The sequence below is a fragment of the Chrysemys picta genome, chromosome 2 (assembly GCF_011386835.1).
Source record: "Chrysemys picta bellii isolate R12L10 chromosome 2, ASM1138683v2, whole genome shotgun sequence".
Lineage (NCBI taxonomy): Eukaryota > Metazoa > Chordata > Testudines > Emydidae > Chrysemys > Chrysemys picta.
In genome coordinates this window covers 56917935-56930504 of record NC_088792.1, presented here as the reverse complement: position 1 = coordinate 56930504, position 12570 = coordinate 56917935, and positions in this window count along the sequence as shown.

The following is a 12570-nucleotide window of genomic DNA, read 5'->3' as shown; positions in this document are numbered from 1 at the left end:
GCTACCATCGATAGTGGTTCTAAACATTCTCATACCCACACCACATTCACATCATTTACCCCCATAAACACCCTTGGACCTTGATGATAGCCTGCTTAGGTCACACCTTTCTGGGCAGCATCCATCCTTCCCTTGGAGAGCACTTGGGATTCACGCAGGAGGAGAGTGAGGGAAATGAGTAGAGTGCGTGGGAGGATGCACATCACCCCCACTCACATACTCACTATCGCCCTGCAGACTCAGGGTGCAAGATAGTAATGCTGAGCTGTGTGATCTTTCCACCAGATTACTTGAGTGGTGGGGTTCATCCTGTAAAGATAGGTCCCCAGGTTAGCCACAGGCTATAGAGCCCTTACAGCAAGATTCAAATGGGAACCAAGCTGTGAGGGAGAAATGGGGAGGGGGAGAGAAGGAGTGTCCTGGGACCCGGAGCCTGCGCATGGATGGCTGACCTTGCCATTGATTCCTCAATATTCATATGGCTCTTAGGGCTTGTCTACCCAGGAAAACTATACCAGTCTAAGATTGGGAGTCAATTTAAAGTGTGGTAGTTATACGAGTATAGCTCACTGTGGAGACAGTCTTGTTCTGGGATAAGAAGGCCTTTTGCCAGTTCAGATTACAGTGCTTTGGAAACAGTTTAAGCTAAACCAAAAAAAAGCCACTCTTATCCAAGAATAGGAGTGTCCACACAGGAAAGTTATAATGACATAACAATAGTGGTTTAACTATACCTGTATAACTGGAAACGTCACCCATGTAGACAAGTCCATATGCATCCACTGCGTTTGTGGACAAACACCACATATCCAATGAAAATATTAGTGATAAAACTCCACAAGGAGAACCTCATGGAGAAACTCATTCCAGCAGGTTTGCCCATGGAGGAAGGTGATGAGGCCCTTCTTAATTTAGAGGAAATCCCACCTGGTGAAAAAATTACTGGCCTGTTGGCATGTCAGAAAGTGTTTTATGATCACTCATTGCTTGTCATCATATTAGAGATTAAGCAACCCAGCAATGTTATTCCTTATTCTTAAACAAATACAACATTATCTTATGTTAAAAATAAGATATTTGTTTTACTAACAATATAGAAATGTATTAGCCACAGAAGTTTCACTAATATAAATGTTGTGTTGTAGCAGTGAATTATAAAATGGTATTTTAATATCCTTTGCTGCTAAACAGTAGAAAATGGTATTTCTTTAAAAAAAAAGAAGGCTGATTATTGAGACTATTTTGATATTATATTGCACCAGACCTGCTTATCTTGTTCAATTATGGTAGCACAGCGTGCAACATAATTATTTTCATATATAATGTATTGTATATTATAGGTTTGCATTTTTTAAAATATAAAAGTATACACTATTATGGCTAACAAAATAAAAAGGCATTCTTAGCCATGATATAAGCAGGCACAACGCCATACATTTACACCTGGGCTAGACTTTGGCCCTAAGTATTTTTATAACAGTTTTTTCAAGAGCAAAATTTGCAGATCCAATAGAAGATATTTAAGTGCTATTTTCACATTGTAGTGTGATATATTGTCAGTGAGTTGTCTAATTGATTTCAAATGCTATGAACTCAATTCTCCAGTCCTCTAGCAGGTCTGTGATTGATTTCTATGGGAGTTTTGCCTGCCTCGTGACTGCCTGCCTGGTTTCTGTGTCTTTTTTGTGTTCACTGTATAAACTCATTCACATGGTAGCTATCAGATCCAAAAATGTTTTGAGTAATATGCAGGGCAAATATCCATTAACCGTGGGTAACTTTTAATATCTGTAGACATTTAATTTCTCTGGATATTTTTATACCTACCCATGTCCAATATTGATTTTTTTTGGTATTGCTAGAAAATATAGTTGAACATACAGACACAATTTATTACAGTATACACTATTTTTGTTTGCTTATGGATAGCAGTTTTTTAAAAGTGTGCCTGTTTTGAACATTTACCAAGTTATTTGCCAAGCAAGTCACACGTGCAGCTGAAAAAACACCTAAATGTGTACTTGCCAAGGTAAAAGTTTATCTTGAATAGTACCCTTACAAAAAATTGCATATCACTGCCATAGAAATATATAATCCATCAAGGGGAAAAAATGCCAAATATAACTATGACCCATAAAGAATAATTGTGTATGTGTATTTCTGTGATTCTTATACATGCTTGCACATAAACATTGTGGAGAGAAAATGTTTGCACACTCTTTTAATTCATAAAGCATGCCAACTGCAATTTAGAGTTGCTCCTCCATATAGTATATTTGCTTAAAATGTTTGATTTCCGATGGTTGAATATTGACAATAGTATTAAAGACTCCTTTTATAAGTAATGCTTTTGCAATAAGCAAGTAAGAACTATTTCTTTTAAGAAAACAGTGGGCCTGATCCAAAGCCCATTGAAGTCAATGGAAAGATTCACATTGACTTCATTGGGCTTTGGATCTGGCCCTAAATACATACACCAGTTTCTACTCAGTGAACAGTACAGAATTAAGAACAGAGACAAAGAGTTTCAGAAGTGCCTCCTGCCTTTGAGTGCCTTAATTGAGGGTCCTGGTTTTCAGAATGTTCTGAGCACCCATTCTCTGAAAAATCAGGGCCCCTTTATGGTACCTTAAAATGGACACCCAATATCACTAGTCATCTTTGAAAAACCTGCTCAGAAGCTATTTTATTGCTCTTGGTTATGATGAGAGTTTTATAATATTGGGTTCCTATAGCTGGCAAGTCATCCTTTATTATTGAAATATTGATTTCAAAATCAAAATAAAATAAATTTGCTATGGTGCTTGGAGTTTCCTTCAGCAATAATCTATTGTATCATTAGATAAGAAATAGTAAAGCACATTATATAGGGGCAGTTTTAACAGATGTTCATATATGGGTAGGAAAAAAAACGTTCCTTCCACTCAGATGTCTGTCTTGAATTTCTCACAGTTTTTGCAGACAGTTTGGCTGGCTTCCAACATACATCGTTGCCTGTCTGGTATGAAAAATGCCATCTGTGGTGTATGAAGGTCCTTCCTTTAAAAGTGGACAGCTAATTATATTCTGGGCAGGTGGTACCAAAGTGAAGTGAGGTGTCAAACATGGTATAACCTTGGAATTGTCTAAAATTACCATATTCTGTTGGGAAAATACAGCATACCAGAAACTGAAAGGAATTTAAATGTAGGTCAGCATAGAGCTTTCACGGGATTCAGATGACAGTATACACTGTGGTGACATATTCAAAAACTTTAATAAGGTTAAAGTATGTGAGTTGAATCACATGTAAATTTCCCAAAACAAATGTCCTCCGTGGCTCTTATATCCTTGATTGCAGTTCTGTCAAGTGTACACTGTAACCTTAAGAAAATTCCTGATGTTCTCACATTTTTCAGACAGGGCAAAAGATGGGGGTGTGGGGAGAATTTCTGTCTGAGCTTTAATGGCCTGAGAAAACTGTTTGTTGAAGAAGGAAGAGAAGATGGCTGCGTTGTGTGAATGACCTCTGCAAATTCAGCCTCACAAATGCTCACCCTGCAAACACCCACACTTTAAAGCATTTTTGAGGATGAATACGATTTTTGGTGGGCCACAATCAACACACACCCCATACTAGCTTCAGGGAGGAGATGAAGCTCGCTGTTTCCCCACTCAGCTGATCTACAAGAGCCCCAACACCCAGCACAACCATACTTGCTGCCTCTGACATTACAACAGCTAGTCCAGTTCCTCCGACTCCCTCGCTTAGCATCAGCCCTTCCTACAGGAGATGAGGCCTCATTACTCAGATGTTACAGCACTTGCTCCTCCCCTGAGGATGAGTGTTATATCAAGGGTTAAATGTTTACCAGCATAAGCACAAAGTCTCAGAGCTTACAGTTAATGGTGATGGTATACATTTTAAAATAATTAAGCTAGGTGGAGTTTTGGGCCCATTCACCAAATGTTTACCCTGATGTTTGGTAGTGAGATTTCAGGTTGTTTTGTCTTCCTTCAATAATTTGATTAACTTTCTGCGCAATCTCATATGGAACACTCAACATGATACTTACAATAGCCTGGTACAGTGGAATGGTAAAGAAGCAGTGATGGTGAACTACTGTACAAACAGTACTGTTCCGTGTTTTCCTAGTCCTAATCCATATGGAGGATTTTGAATTATCAACCTTCAACACTGAAGAGCAGTTTTACTTTGATAAAGGACTGCCCCTGGTGTTTTCAATATCATGCTTTAGCCTCTGACTTTCTTCGCATCTTGCGATAATGAGATGTACACTGATATGCTGCGTTATTATAGGTTTCCTTTCTGGCTGAGCCAAACTCCTGTTAAATGTTACTGTGGAATCTTGAAAGACTAGCAAAAGAAGAATTAAAGACCCAACAACTGCACTAAGACAACCTTGATGAGGCTGGAGCCAGGATCTACTAGAATTAAAACCAGACTTCTCAAGGTAAAATTTATCGAAATACCTCAGTGATATTACATTAAACAAACCAAAAAAAAAAAAAGTCCAGGAACATCACTTTGCATCCAAGTTTTATACCTATTGAAGGCCCTAATCCTGCAATCACTTGAACATGTGAATTAGCCGATAGCGTTCAATAGAGCAATTCTTATGAGTAAAGTTAGGCTACATCTATACTACGCACTTTTAACAACAGCTGTGCTGCTACAGTCGTGCCACTAAAAGACGTGCAGTGTAGCCGGTAGAGCTCTCCCACCGACAAAAAACTTCCACCCCGGACGAGCGGAGGTAGCTCTCCAACAAAGCACTGTTCCCACTGGCACTTTTCATCAGCAAAACTTTTTGTTGTTCAGGGGGTGAGTGTGTGTGTTTTTTTTCACACCCCTGAATGACAAAAGTTTTGCCGACAAAAGTCCAGTGTAGCCTTTGTCACTCATAACATAATTGTTAAGCAGAAGTGGAAACGAGGGGTGGGGAAATGAATTTAAATCACAACTATTATGATGTTGGAAGGTGTTAATGTCTTCCATCAATCACAGACTTGGGTGCAGTCAATGGGTATACTCAGCACACTTCACTCAGGCTAAATGAAGGAGCAATTTAATGCCCTTTTGTGAAGTGAGAGCTGAAACAATACATACCGCTGCTCAAGACGCTGGCCAGGATGACCAGGCCTAAGCAAAAACTAAGCCATGGGTGCTGAGGGATTTCCCTGAGGCCTAATTGCAAATGTAGAAACTGAGGCATTGATTAGTTGCATGTGTGTATTTTTGTGTGTGTCAGAGGCAGAAAGAGGCGCAAAGACAGAGCTCATTGGGATACAGGACTGGTTGGAAATTGTGAACAAGGAAACTACCTCCTGTTGTTCGTTCCTACAGTGTTCAGGTAAATAAACAGGATTGCACCAAATAAATACCTGACTCCTGTAATCAATTTCTCATCCTAAGAGAAACAACCTGGCAAGGCCAGGAATATTGGCTAGCCATTTGGGTCAAGGGGCAAGACTATTATAACATGAACAATACAAATATTTATAATATACTGCTATAAAAAGTATCCTTCCATCAACTGTATTTTTAGGAGATATCTTGAGCTACAAATACTGTAAGTCTGTTTAAAAGAAAAGCTTCTGTTAGGCTTTCTCTATATATAACGGTCGCGCTGGTTTAGCTAGTACAACTGTGTATGTTCTTAAATGGGTTTAAACATAAACTAATACAAACCAGTTTAAATCAGAGATTATGCACCGAGTTTTGAAACCAGTTTAGTGAAACCAATGCAACTTCAATGTTCCTTAGTGACACTGATTGTGCCCAGAACGTAGCAAAATGGAAGCCCACAGATTTTCCTACAGTAATGGCATGGAAAATAAGTCACTATAAAGAAAATAGCTTTAAACTGTCCACCAAATTTGGAATAAACCAAGTGAGCATCTCAGCAGATTACACTGATATGGCTGAATTGTGCTGTTATATATTTACATTTCTAGGCCTCTGGGAAAGGATAGGGGAGGTTGTTTGTTTTTTGTTTTTCGCCATTTCTTTTTTTTTTTTTTTATTTAGGGCATATTGTTTCCATTATGTAATAGACCCTGCATGATTTTATCAGGCTTGAGGTATTCATGTTTTAATTTTGGTGTTCCTTTTATTGTTTCCAATGCTTTGCTGTATATATATTCTCTTATATGAATTACTGTATTGATCCTTGAAAATTTAATTAAAAAAAAAAAAAGAAAAGAAAAGACAGAATTTAATTATGATCAGGATATATTTTTAGAGTCAGACATGCAATGATAGGACCAATAATCTTGTGACTATTGCTGGTTTTCCCGTGCAGATATTTTTCTTCTTAACTGCACCAGTTTATAGTGGGCTGTGGAAGCCTGATTAGTTAAATGTGTAGAATGTGAGCAGGGGAGGGAAAGAAGAGGGATCTAGAAATTTGATTGCCTCCCATTGTAAACAGCACACCCTAGAAACTTCAGGAAAATCACATGCTACAGTTCAAAGAGTCAAATTTAAAACAGTCATAAACAAAATAGTCACTCTAGAGACAATTCAAGAAAAATGTTGATAACTTGGAGAGGGTTCAGAGAAGAGCCTTGAGAATGATTGAAAGGATTGGAAAACATGCCTTAGAGTGAAAGACTCCATCTGTTTAGCTTAACAAAGATGAGGGTAAGGGGAGACTTGGTATATAGCTATCTTATCATAAGGGCTCCATTGCTAGAATTTTTTAAAATCAAGATGGATATTTAACAGGAAATAATTCAGGGAAGTTCTATCGCCTGTGTTATACAGGAAGTCAGATTAGATGATCACAATGGTCCCTTCTGGCCTAATCTATCAATCTATGACATCCTCTTCTTTAGGAGATTTAGGAAATTTGGTGGGCTGTGATTGGTTAATTGAGCAGCTATACAAAACAAGTTCTTTCTATAATTGTAGGTGATGGTATCATCCTAAATGAGTAAATCAGCATTTAAGAAATAATTTTGTATTACATATGTTAACATCCTTTGAGGCATTGCCGGTACCTTAGCAACTGGCATAGGCAAGACATTCAGTGGATATCAGAAGGTCACCACATATGGTATAGAGTCAGTTCTTAAAGGATAGAGTCAGTTCTTAAAAATTGACCCAGGAATACAGTTACAATACAACAGCAGTAAAGAATCAGTGACAAGTGCAGTAATGTTTTTGATACTTTATATATAAACTTTAATCTAAGTGAATCCCAAATTCTTATAAAAATGATTACACAAATATTCTATAAATAACATTGCCCAAACTGAAGTGCAGTCATCTCTTGGGTGAAACACAGTAACTGTTCAACGGTTCACAGAGTAAGTTCACACATGTTTAGGAGAAGAATGTAAATAATCAAACAAAATTACATTCTGCATACTTAAATACTCCTGTTATTATTGTAACTACCCAACTACCCTTGGAATTTGATCAGGTCATTGGGATTAATATTCTTGTGAAAAGTCTGGGACTTCATGGAGCACAAATTGGCAGGCCTTCTGTTGTACACCTCCTCTGAGAGATGGCATGTCACCAGTACAGTGCCCATAACATCATGCTGCAGTAGATCAATATTGACTCACTCAAAGGTAGCAGTGCCAGCTTCTGAATAACCAACATGATGCATAGTAACAGCTAGGGCAGGGGTCGGAAACCTCTGGCACGTGGCTCGCCAGGGTAAGCACCCTGGCAGGGCAGGCCAGTTTGTTAACCTGCCGCATCAGCAGGTTCAGCCGATCGTGGCTTCCACTGGCCGTGGTTTGCCGTCCCAGGCCAATGGGGGCTCCGGGAAGCGGTGCGGGCGAGGGATGTGTTGGCCGTGGCTTCCCGCCACCCCAATTGGCCTGGAGCAGTGAACCGCGGCCAGTGGGAGCTGCGATCGGCTGAACCTGCTGATGCGACAGGTAAACAAACTATCCCGGCCCTCCAGGGTGCTTACCCTGGCGAGCCGTGTGCCAGAGGTTGCCGACCCCTGAGCTAGGGTTTCCCCAGTGGTCTCCTTCCATTCAAATACTGACATGGTCTGACCCTGCATGACATATGAAGCGAGTGCAGTTCCCTCATCTTGCTTTCGACCAGTGGCACTCACACTGCCCAGGTCCTGGCCACCAGTCCGGGGGGGGCTCTGCATTTTAATTTAATTTTAAATGAAGCTTCTTAAACATTTCAAAAACCTTATTTACTTTACATACAACAAGTTTAGTTATATATTATAGACTTATAGAAAGAGACTTTCTAAAAACGTTAAAATGTATTACTGGCACCCAAAACCTTAAATTAGAGTGAATAAATGAAGACTCAGCACACCACTTCTGAAAGGTTGCCGACCCCTGGTCTAGACCTAGCTATCTTTACTAATATTGAGTAGTATGTTATTCTGCTAATAGTCCCTTTGGGCATGTCTACACTGTGATAAAAACACCACTGGAACCAAGTCTCAGAGCCCGGGTCATCAGACTTGGGTTTGCAGTGCTTGGGCTCTGGGGCTAAATATAACAGTGTAGCTATTTGGGCTTGGGCTGGAGTCTGGGCTCTGAGTCCCTCTCCCGTCATGAGGTCTCAGAGGACTGGGCTCCACTGTAAGCCTGAACAGCTACACTGCAGTTTTATAGCCCTGCAGCCTCAATCTCTGACCTGGGTCAGCTGCAGCTATGCCATGCATCTTTTATTGCAGTGCAGACATACATACCTTCTGAAATTAGTTTATTCGGTTCAACCAGCCTACTTACGGAGTAAAGCACTACTCAGTATGAGTAAGAAGAAGCAGCCATAGACCTTTATTAGTCCCAGTTTGAGCTGTTTGGAAAATGGAATTTTTATCCTACAGAAAATTTTGATATTTCAAAATTAGTTTCTGTTCCAAATCAGCAAAAAGAGCCAAGATATTGAAATTCTAAATGTCAAAATAAAATGTTGACTGAAATGAAAAGTATAATTTCAAATTGACATTTTGACATAACTTGTTTCATTGTGTTTTGTTTTTTAATCCCAGAAACAAAAAATGACATTGAATGTCAGAATGAAATGAAAACTGGTTTTGAAATGTCAATCTTAAATGAAAATTTTAATTTTAATTTCGACATTTCTTGCCAAAAAAACCAGATTTTTCATTAAAACTAATATTTTCCCATTAAAAATTTTGGTTTAGATTAAACTGTTTTTCAGTGGGAACACTTTCCACACAAAAAGTTTCAATGCAGCTCTAGACCCAATGCATTGCTATGTTTGCTTAGTTTTATGAAGTACTTCTTTTACTGTAGCAGTTTTTAAAAAACTGAGCTGCACTTCTAGCATGGGATTGAGATATTTCAACTCACCTTATTTTCAAATCAGCGCATGCATTCTCGTAGTGTCATAAGGGGTGCCAGAGCTGAAGGAAATTGGCAGTTTGTTTAGAGTGCTACAGCCAATATTACTGTAATATTGCATTATAATTTCTGAAACCTTAACTTTATTTTAGCAGTAGTGACTACAGCAGTCCATTGTTCTTTATAAGATTCTGATCCAATGGGACTCTTTTCATTGATTTCAGTGGCTTTGGATCAGGCCCTACAACTGGCAATACTCTGCATTTGTGTATATTTCATCTTCCAGAACCAATGCTTAGAAAGAAAGCTCATATGTCACAGTTAACACTAGCCTATTAAAAACATCTTATATGTCTGTGATGCACCTGGAAAGATGATTTATGGGTAGCCGATACAAAGACATACTTCATAATCAAAGTAAGAACTAGTGCAGGCAACATTGCTGTGGCAACATATATCAACAATGTTGATTACAGCAGTATCTCAGAGTTACAAACACCAAAGTTATGAACTGACCAGTCAATCATACACCTTATTTGGAACCAGAAGTATGCAATCAGGCAGCAGCAGAGACCAAAAAAAAAAAAAAAAGCAAATACAGTACAGTAGTGTGTTAAACATAAACTACTAAAAAATAAAGGGAAAACAGCATTTTTCTTCTGCATAGTAAAGTTTCAAAGCTGTATTAAATCAATGTTCAGCTGTAAACTTTTGAAAAAACAACCATAACGTTTTGTTCAGCATTACGAACATTTCAGAGTTACGAACAACCTCCATTCCCGAGGTGTTCGTAACTCTGACATTCTACTGTATATTATTTGCACATCTTTTTAGGGCCCAACCATGACATCTTTTTATAGGCAAAACTCCTATGTGACTTGATTCTGATTGGTTACACTGTTATATCCAAAGTTAGTGGAGTTACCACAGATTTGTATTGTAACCTTGGGGCTTCATTGCCACCTGCTGCAGGAGGAGCAAAAGGGGAGGAACTCCCTGTGAGATTTTCCTCACAGAGACTTCTCCCTGACCATTTCCTCAAAGGAAGCACGGTTTGCTCTGCTGAGAGCTGGCTACAGGGCGGTCCCCCAAACTGCACGGCTCCTGGGGGCTCAGCAGGAGGCAAGGGGGTGGTCATCACTGGTTAGTGGATATTTATTAATATTAAAAGGCCTAATCCAAAGCCCACAGAAGCAAACTGAAAGATTTAATAGGTTTTGGATCAGACGCTAAATCAGTAAGCATTGTGTAACAGGTAAATAAAATCACACAGAGAAATGTACAGACATCTTGATCACAGCTGCTATAAAAGTTATTCTACAGCATTAGAAGAATTCCTCACAACTAAATATCACTGACTACATTCCATAGTTATGACATTCCATTATGAAAGTCTCCATGCTTCACAAACATAAAACAAGATTAGAAACATTCATGAATAGATGGAATCCTGTTAATGACTTTTGGAACTAAAATGAAGAATAAAAATATGTATTTCATAACAAGTATGTTTTTAATATGTAATTCTCTTACCTAAGTATGTATGTATATACAGTTGTGATTTCTATTATCCTTTCATTTTATGTTAATAATAATAAACAAAAAAAATCTTATCCATTGTTAATGTGAGACATAAAGTGTATTTGCAACTTGCATCAGTCATATTCAGTTAAGTCATTTATAACTATAAGGCTGTGTTGGTCTCTTTTCTATTACATCCCCCCAAAAAACCTATGTTAAAGGAATATTAAGGTTGCAAAGTCAAACATTCAAAAGTTAGGAAATGCCAGAATTCAGGTTGCTTGTACAACTTTAATTTGTCCCTTTTGTGTGTGTGCATTACAATAAAGTCTTAATTACTTTATCACATGCTTTTTTTTTTCTTAGGACCCCTGGCCAGATGTCTATATTACAGACTGTTGTTCCATTTCATGTCTGTATTTATTTGGGTTTCTTTGTAATCAGTTCATAATAGTTTTTAAACGATTTCATGTTTGGTAAAAACATAATTTTTTTGTCTAAACATCAGCCTTTCGTGAGGGACTTTGTCAAAGGCTTTCTGAAAGTCCACGTACAGTATATCCACTGGATCATCCTTGTCCACATATTTGTTGATTCCCTCAAAGAATTCTAATAGATTGGTGAGGCATGATTTCCCTTTACAAAAGCTGTGTTGATCCTTCCCCAACAAATCATGTTCATCTATGTGTCTAGTAATTCTGTTCTTTACTTGGTTTCAACCAATTTGCCTGGTACAGAAATTAGACTTACTGCCATGTATCACCTCTGGCGCCTTTTTGAAAAATTGGAGTCATATTACCTATCCTCCAGTCATCTGGTACAGAAGCTGATTTAAGTGATAGGTTACATACCACACTTAAGTCTGGGACAGTTCCTCAGATTTATCACCTAAAAAGAATGGATCAGGTGTGGGAATCTCCCTTATATCCTCTGAAGTGAAGATCGATGCAGAGAATTCATTTAGTTTCTCTGCAATGGCCTTTCTTGTCTTCATTGAGTGCTGCTTTAGGACCTTGATCATCCAGTAGCCCCACTGATTGTTTGGCAGGCTTCCTGTTTCTGATGTACTTAAAAAAATGTTGCTGTTAGTTTATGAGTCTTTTGCTAGTTGCTCTTCACTTTCTTCTTTGTCCTGCCTAATTGTACTTTTACACTTGACTTGCCAGAGTTTATGATCCTTTCTATTTTCCTCAGTAGGATTTGACTTCCAATTTTTAAAGGATGCCTTTTTGCTTCTCACTTCTTCTTTTACTCTCTTGTTTTGCCCTGGTGGCATTTTTTGGTCCTTTTACTATTCTTTTTTATTTGGGGTATATGTTTAATTTGAGCATCTATTATGGTGTTTTTAAAAAGTTTCCGTGAAGCATGCAGACATTTCATTCTTGTAACTGTTCCTTTTGTTTTCTGTTTAACTAGGTTCCTCATTTTTGTGTAGTTCCCTTTTCTCATGTTAAATGCTACTGTGGTAGGCTTCTTTGATATTCCCCCTCCCCCTCACAAGGATGTTAAATTTAATTATATTACAGTCACTATTACCGAGCAGTTCAGCTATATTCACCTCTTGGACCAGATCCTGTGCTCCACTTAAGACTACATCAATAATTGCCTTTCCACTTGTGGGTTCCAGACTAAGTGCTCTAAAAAGCAGTCATTAAACTAAAGGTGTCTAGAAACTTGATTTCTGCATCCCATCCTAAGGTGACATGTACCCAGTCAATATGGGGATAGATCCCCCATTATTACTGA